This window comes from Trachypithecus francoisi, unplaced genomic scaffold, assembly GCF_009764315.1.
Source record: "Trachypithecus francoisi isolate TF-2019V2 unplaced genomic scaffold, Tfra_2.0 Lachesis_group15, whole genome shotgun sequence".
NCBI classification, from domain to species: Eukaryota; Metazoa; Chordata; class Mammalia; order Primates; family Cercopithecidae; genus Trachypithecus; species Trachypithecus francoisi.
Genome location: NW_022681460.1, coordinates 51,608,177 through 51,616,371, shown reverse-complemented (window position 1 = coordinate 51,616,371; position 8,195 = coordinate 51,608,177). Strand labels below are relative to the sequence as shown.

At 45.9% G+C, this 8,195-nt stretch overlaps 1 protein-coding gene across 3 annotated transcripts in view; it reads right to left on the bottom strand.

Annotated features, from left to right (window-relative positions):
• Positions 1–336: 336 nt before the first annotated feature.
• The window catches only part of SOBP (sine oculis binding protein homolog), a 173,102-nt gene continuing 165,243 nt past the window's right edge, over positions 337–8,195 (bottom strand). For 2 of the 3 annotated variants that reach the window (XM_033234759.1, XM_033234762.1), the window contains one exon: positions 337–2,301. The gene's annotated coding sequence lies outside the window, so the exon portion shown is untranslated. Of the gene's footprint in view, positions 2,302–3,430; positions 3,680–8,195 lie in introns of those variants that run through there. The other variant, XM_033234760.1, reaches the window with a different exon arrangement.

Below are 8,195 nucleotides of genomic sequence, written 5' to 3'. Positions count from 1 at the left end.
TCTTGGAGCCAAAAAAGATCAGGACTTGAAAAACACTTGGAAGGGACCCCACACCTGGGTCTACAGGCCTAAGCACTCACTTCCCACACACTGTGTGCGGTCAGCGATGGGCATGGTTGGGAAGCAGGTCCTGGAGCGGATGGAGTGTGCTCTTGTCTGCAGACAAGCGTGGTCTAGCAGGTCAGGAAGAGACAGTGCTATCCCTGTAGCTTACCATCTTTTAAAACTCCTTAGTTCTATTTTTTAAAATGTTTCCCAGGGGGAGAAAAATGAACACCTCTGTAACAAAAATAAAATAAAATAACAACAGTAGTCATAATAATGAGAAAAGCCAAATAAGCACATGTAAGTGCATTTTTTTTTCTTTGAGATTTATTTTTTGTTTGATGAATCTGACACCAGTCAGGGAGAGGAGAATGTTGTGACCCAGCAGAAAAATACGGCCCCAGAGGAGGGACGGCTTCTTCCTGCCTGGGTGGGTTTTGTGCTGGGGTTTATTTGTTATTATTTTTTAATTTGTTGCTGGAAGTTTTTCTTTCGTTTACTTTTATAAATCTCTCCCCAGGCTTGCTCGCTTCCCCTCCCTCCCACCTCCCCTTCCCCTGCCCCCAAATTTCATTTTTAAAAAGCGAGCTTGCTCGCCAGGTGTGTCCCCCAAGCTCTCACAGCTCTAATAAATAAGGAGCACCTGTAAAACAGTAGCTTGACTTGTGAAGTGACTCTGTACAAAGGAGAATCTAGAAATACAGTATGTACACCGCATCCTCGGGCCGTGGCGCTTCAAGGCTGGTGCCACACCGTCCTGGCCCTGCCCACCCGCGACTCGCCACCCCTCCTGCTGAGGCTCCACGGTCTTGTGGGGCAGGGGAACCTGGACCCCTCCAGAGGGAACAATTGCTTTATTTGAGTTAGTAAACAGATACACTGAATCACAAGGTGATTTGATTTTTTTTTTTTTTTTTTAGTTTTCTTCCTTTTTTGATTTTTTTCTTAATTTTTTCTCTTCTTTTCTTTTTTTTTCTTTTTTCTTTTGTTTTTCTGTACTCATCAGAATGGGATACTCCACAACTGTCTCACCAACTCAGTGCCAGTACACATGCTCTAGAGGACTTCTGGACTCGCAGCTACAACTGTACAAGTGCACACAAGTGAATCTACCCTGTTATCCTCCACCCACTGATTGAGGATTGAATTGCACATTTCTCTTAACCATGACAGGAGAAAGCAAACAGTGAAACAGAATCATGGGTGATCTTTCTCACTTTCCCTCTTGTTTTCATTGGTTTGTCCATACCATTCTAATTATCATGAAAGGGCTCTGCGTATAGAGAGATTGTCTCACTGACTTCCTGGATCACCGAAAACCATCAGGGTTGAAATTTCATCCGAGTCTTTCCTGACGCCCAGCAAATATTCCTCCTCAGATTATTTTACACCTTGAGGGCATTTTGGTCTTCAGTTCAACACTCTTGCTCTGTTCCCAAATGGGGTGCTATTTAGGGGAATTTAAAGAGAAAGCTGAGAAGAATAAACATTTACCGAGTTCTCTTGGCATTCAGTCTCTGAAAAACCACAGTATAAACTATTCATGCTGCTTCTTACATCTGTCAAATCGAAAATTAAAAGCCATAAAAGTGTAACACTGAAAATATGGCATCAAAAAGGATAAAGGTGGCCTTTGTAAAAATAACAAGAAAAGTATATTAGCCAATAAAATATTCTAACTCTTCATTTAAAAGTGCATCCCGGGCAGGACAGAGATGACTCTGAAGCGTTGGGCCTCCAGGACCACCCCTCTCCGCCATCAAAACGTGAACAGTATAGGTCCAAAACCGTACAATGCAAATCACAATTCTTAGTGTAGCAGCAAAACCACAGCAGTTTTTAAAAAGATTAAAAAAAGATTTTTTGTGTTCCAATCCATATCATCTTCCAGCCTCAGCCGCTGAGCCTTGAAGACGGGGCGGGGAGAATACCTACATTGGTCCTTGTGGCTTGTTGGTATTTCATTTTTTTTAAAAGCCAGGAGTGAAATCCCTAAGTTCCTCTGGGGAGAAGCAGAGATGGTGGCAGCAGGAAGGCTGGGCCTGCTTGGTGGGTCCAAGACGCGCGGGCTTCTCTGGGCTAGAGGCCATCGAGGGAGGGCTGCTTCCTCTGAGATGCTTAATGACAGGAAGCGGCTTTATTTGCTTGAGTTTGAGCCAGAGGGGGTGGTGAGCTGACCAGCTGGTGTCATTGGATGGCGTGACATGGTTTGCTCTGCGCCCTCTCTCCGTGAGCGTACCCTGTGAGTGAGCATTCCTGGAAAAAGAGCAGAAGGGCCTGTCAGAATCCACTGGACCGATCCCCTCCCTCCGCCCAGCTGGGGAGAACCCAGGCATGAATCAGACAGCAGCGCACTCTCCAGCCACCAGGGCAGACCTAGGATGAGCCCCAGAACCGCTGCAGCACAGCGTGATTTCAACAGGAGTTTCATTCACGGTCTGCTCAGGTCAGCCCTGCCAGCTTTGTGTGAGGAAATGAAACTCAAGTCGTTTTTTGGAATACCATAATGAGCAGGGTGTACCACGCCCTCACCCAAAGACCACAGCATCCTTTGCAACCCAGCAACCCTTCCCCCTCCACATGACTGCATGCTTAACCAGCAGGAGGCTTTTTTCTTTTCTTTTCTTTTTTTTTTTTTTTGAGACAGGGTCTCGCTCTGTTGCCCAAGCTGGAGTGCAGTGGCGCAACTGGCTCACTGCAATCTCTGCCTCCCAGTTTCAAGGGATTCTCCTGCCTCAGCCTCCCAAGTAGCTGGGATTACAGGTATGCACCACCATGCCCAGCTAATTTTTGTATTTTTAGTAGAGACCAGGATTTCACCATGTTGGCCAGGCCTAGTCTTGAACTCCCAGCCTCAAGTGATCCACCCACCTTGGGCTCCCAAAGTGCTGGGATTACAGGCGTGAACCACTGTGCCCAGCCCTAGCAGGAGGCCTTTTGAGTCACCCAAGGTCACTCCAAAGCCAGGCAAGGTCACGGGGGACCCTGGAGCTCCAGAGCTCACGCCTGTAACCCTATGTCTCAGCTCTGGTATTTGCTGAAAAGAGGGCCAATAGATTCACTTTTTGGCAAGTGGAAAATTACCATGGACACATCTACCTATCTTCAGAAGTTTCCCACAAAGGCAACTAAGCTGGAAGAAATGCCTGCTTTTCTCCGTGTGTGGGTCTTGCCTGTAAAAGGTGAGCCATTCACATGTCTTCACATCCAAAACAAACAGTAGCACTGGACTGGAAGAAAATAAACCAACCAAGAGCCTTGGGGTCCCAGGGCAGAGGCTCTGAACAGGATTTTCCACCAGGAAAGTTAGTTTCTGGGGAAGGCTCATCCCAACATTCACCGAGACATGAGGCTCTGCCTCTTTATCCCTGCAGGCTTCTTTCATTTGCTGCCAGTCGCTTGGTTTGAAATACAGCTTCCTGAGGCCACTCAGTCACTCCCGGGAGCAGCCACTTAGAAGTCAGCCAATGCACGGTAAAGAACCAGAGGTCAGGGGTTTGTCCGTTTTGCTCGTGTCTCTACACCCAACTCCTAGCTCAGAGTCTGGCCCGCTGTGGGCGCTCGACACACTTTGATCACGTGAGTGGGTCAGGCGGCTCTCTTCTGCCATGCCCCAAAACAGCACCTTTTCTTCCTGCCAATAAATGAGGCCATCAGAAATGTGAATGGGTAAAATTTGGCTAAGGTGAGGTGGTGACAGAGGACTTGTAAACATCTTTACAACTGTTGAGATTATTCTTAGAACAATGAGCAAATAACTCCAGAGAGGTGATAGAATGTAGGACTTGAAGGGACCCCAGAGATAATACAGTACCCATTCCTCATTTTATAGTGAAGAAATGGAGCCACAAAGCGACCTGGAAGCTTGCTTGGAGTGTTTGTAACACGAATTTAGCAAGAGCAAGAGGAGGTCAAATGCCCATTGGGAGGACTAAGTGGAAGCTTGTGCTTTGAACCCTGCTATCCAAATCCTGGTGTTAATGGCAACAATAATCAGCAGCAGCCAAAAACAAGGTTTGAAAGTTTCACTGTGCACGACAGGAAATGCCTGAGTTCCCCCAATCACATTAAATCACCAGATCTGTGTGTACTTAATATGTATATTAAATAACCAAAGTGAAAATGCAAAACACCACAAATATGTAATGGGGGTGGAATTACAAGGCCATGGAAACCTTTTCATTTGGCACGGTCAGATTTGGAAATGTGGATATTTATTTCTGAATAAAGAGTTCATATTTGACTGTCTGTCTTTCTCTCTGTCTCTCTCTCTCTCTCTCTTTCTTTCAAATAAGTGACAATGGAGAGAAGGGATACAAAAACAAAAGCACCAAGATCCACCATCAAATGTGAGACCACAAAAAATTGAGGAGCTGCAGAGATGACAAGTGGATCCAAAGACACCGGGGTCACTTCTTCTGGGGACAATTCTTTTGCATTTAGCAAGCACAGCCTGGAAGTTGCTGTGGAGGGAGGGAAGCCATCCCCACCTCTGGGCCTGGAACCAAGAGTGACTGAATCTTGTAGTGAGAGGGGCCTCCAAAGTCTTTCTTTAAAAGGGAGAAGGGAGAGTGGTTAACATTTTCCTCCAGTAACTGGGAAACACCACCATTTTGAATTGCTTACTTAAGAATGCTGCAACTGCTTTTTTAAATAATGTAGTTTTTTTCTTTAATGCAATCACTATTTTAAAAAAGGAATATTTCTCCAGTAAATTTCTTTATATTTAAATCACCTTTGGACAAAGACCAAACATGGACAGCATCAGCCTACTTAAAGAAAATTTCCAGGCTTTCACAAGAGACTCGGGAAAACGGGATTTATAATAGGAGCCATTCTGGAACCTTAACTACAGCATTTGCCATCCCAAACACTATAATAATCATTATTATTCTCTGGTATCTATTATTGTCTGGTAAATAATATGTGTTTTCCCCCAAAGTTCTAAAGGGTGCAGCTGCACCACACTCTATTTTTCGCAGCCCTAGTCCTGCTGCTCTGAAAAGCTTGCTCACACGAAGCTTATTTTAAGAGAATGGTAAAGTAGACAATTTGTGCTGTTTCCTTCCCTCTCACCACATACTTGCCGTGTCTGGGACACCTACAAAGGCCAGATGGTGGCAGTACAAGTCCCTCTCTGCTGATAACATTTGAGGAGGGGTGGTATTGAAGGCACCCTCATTTGTCCTTCTGGCTCTGGCTGGTTCAGGGCAGCCCCCTTGTTGGTGACACAGGAAAAGACTCTGGAATCGATGAAAACGAAGAACCAAGCTGGGCTTCACTTTTCTGATATTTCTTGGTATGCAAGGTATGAAATCTAACAGAGTGGGGAGGAAACAAGCTTGGGATTTTTAGAAAGTGATCATGGCAGGAAGTTCCAGAGTCTGGAGCTGGTTCGATTTTGCCCTTGCCAAGCAGAAGATCTTACAAAAACACTGTCCTCCATGTCTAAATGTCTTCATCTGTGCAAAGGGGAAATTACTACAGTAAGTGAAACAGAGACCCAAGTTATAGTCCAAATGCCTCTAACTGGCTGTGTGACCTCGGACCTGTTCCTCAGCCACCCTCCCCCAGAGCCTCAATTCTTCTGCTGTGTTCCTCAGCCACCCTCCCTCAGAGCCTCGATTCCTCCTCCATGTTCCTTAGTCACCCTCCCCCAGAGCCTCGATTCTTCTACTATGTTCCTCAGCCACCCTCCCTCAGAGCCTCGATTTCTCATCCATGCTCCTCAGCCACCCTCCCCCAGAGCCTCGATTCTTCTACTATGTTCCTCAGCCACCCTCCCTCAGAGCCTCGATTTCTCATCCATGTTCCTCAGGCAACCTCCCTGAGAGCCTCGATTCTTCTATGTTCCTCAGCCACCCTCCCTCAGAGCCCTGATTCCTCCTCCATGTTCCTCAGCCACCCTCCCTCAGAGCCCTGATTCCTTCTCCATGTTCTTCAGCCACCCTCCCTCAGAGCCTCGATTCCTCCTTCATGTTCCTCAGCCACCCTCCCTCAGAGCCCTGATTCCTTCTCCATGTTCTTCAGCCACCCTCCCTCAGAGCCTCGATTCCTCCTTCATGTTCCTCAGCCACCCTCCCTCAGAGCCCTGATTCCTCCTCCATGTTCCTCAGCCACCCTCCCTCAGAGCCTCGATTCCTCCTTCATGTTCCTCAGCCACCCTCCCTCAGAGCCCTGATTCCTCCTCCATGTTCCTCAGCCACCCTTCTTCAGACCCTCGATTCTTCCACTGTGTCCCCAGCCACCCTCCCTCAGAGCCTCGATTCTTCTTCCTCTGTGCAGTGGGGGCCTGGGTGAGCGTTAGTATTAAGTCTCCCATTTCTCATATGCTGAGATTGTGGAATCTTTCAACAAAAGCCAGTATCAAATATGTAGAATTATAAACTTGAACAACTGGATTTTAATCTGTTACCAGTATATAAGGAAGCCCATGAACTTCGGACCCTGAACTCCAAAATTTCAGAAAGGGTCTCCTTCTCTCAGCACACACACACACACACACACACACACCCCTATGGCAGAGGTTTGTGGAATACCCCTTAAAGCAGGGGATTCTGGGGAAGTGGCCATACTTGTGCCTCACACTTGGGTTTTCCTCTGAATTGGGCATTTGTCTGAAGGCAGGATAATCCACCCCTGCTACATGGAGCATCAGACACACACAATTGTACAAATAAGCCCATTTCTTATGCCATATATGTATCATACATGTACTATGGATGTACCATACATACACGCTGGCACCACAAGGCATGGTCTCCACCGGGCATGTATGACCAGCTATCTTCAGAATTCCAGGCCTGCCTGCCCCTTTTGGCCAGAGGAATGAAATATTTCTCTTCATGGAATTGTAACTGCACACCAAATGCATTGAGAGACTCTCTGTCCACCTGGTGAGTCACTTTTCTGTTTCATCAGGGAAGCATGGCCAAGAATGTGATCTAGATACTCATCTTCCTTTATAACACAAAATTTTCCAGAGAACTATAGAGAGCAAAACTGTGCCTAATACATTCTCTCAATGTTGAAACTGTCAAAATATGGCCACTCTCACCTTTACTTCTTTGACCTTTATAGCCTAAAACTTACACTTGCAGCATTTCATAAAACTTCCAGGCAACCATTCCCAAAAGTAAATGTGTGTCCAAAGAAAAATGTCTGTCTTATTCTACATCCCAACATTTCCAAACTAGCCCTTTTGTGGTGGCAGATTCCACCTCTATCAGGAAGCCTGCCTCTATTAATCTAACCCATTTTCTAAACTTGTATTATTTCCTTCCTCAAATACTTTTGTAATTAGCATAATCAGAATCCAGTAGGTCTGTCCTGTCTTCCTCATTTAGAAGGCAAGCTCCCCATGTCTGTCATATTTATCCCCAGGAGTCTAAAACCCTGTGGCATCAATTCTGTGATGTGCAAGAAATGCCTGCTGCCAGCCAGCTTGCCTTTGTCCAATTACCCAGGACCTAGCAGAGATCCACTCACTCGGGCACGTCTGCCCATCACTTATCACAGTTAAATACAGCCATTAGTGCTGGCTGCGGCAACGCTGTTTATCTGGGACAATAACGAGTCCCTGAGGACTGGATTGCTCTCAGGTAGCCGCAGCTATTCTGGTACACTCACAAGGGTAGAGCCCTGCGGTCAATGAACAGAGCCGCCTGCACCAGCTGATAAACTCTGAGCGCGATGCCAGATAGTGGTCCCCACACGAAACCCATCCCAGGAAGGAAGGTTTTTGCCAAAACATGATTCCTTCTCTCCTCCATCAACCATTGCTTCATGAAGAGTTTTTAAATGGCTTTTAGCAGGATACAAATTGCTTTCATTTTTGAAGAGGATGGCATCTCTTTTCTTACAGTTCATTAGCTGATGAAGACACAGGCATAAGGTGGGAGATACTGCAGGTTTGGTTCTAGACCACTGCAATAAAGTGAGTATCGCAATAAAGCAAGTCACATGCATTTTTTGGGGTTTCCCAGTGCACATAAAAGTTATGTTATACTATACGGTAGTCTATTAAACGTGCAGTAGCATTATGTCTAAAAAACAATGCACATTTCTTAATTTAAAATACTTTGTAAAAAAAAAATGCTATCAATCATCTGAGCCTTCAGCGAACCATAACCTTTGTAGTGGTGGAGAGT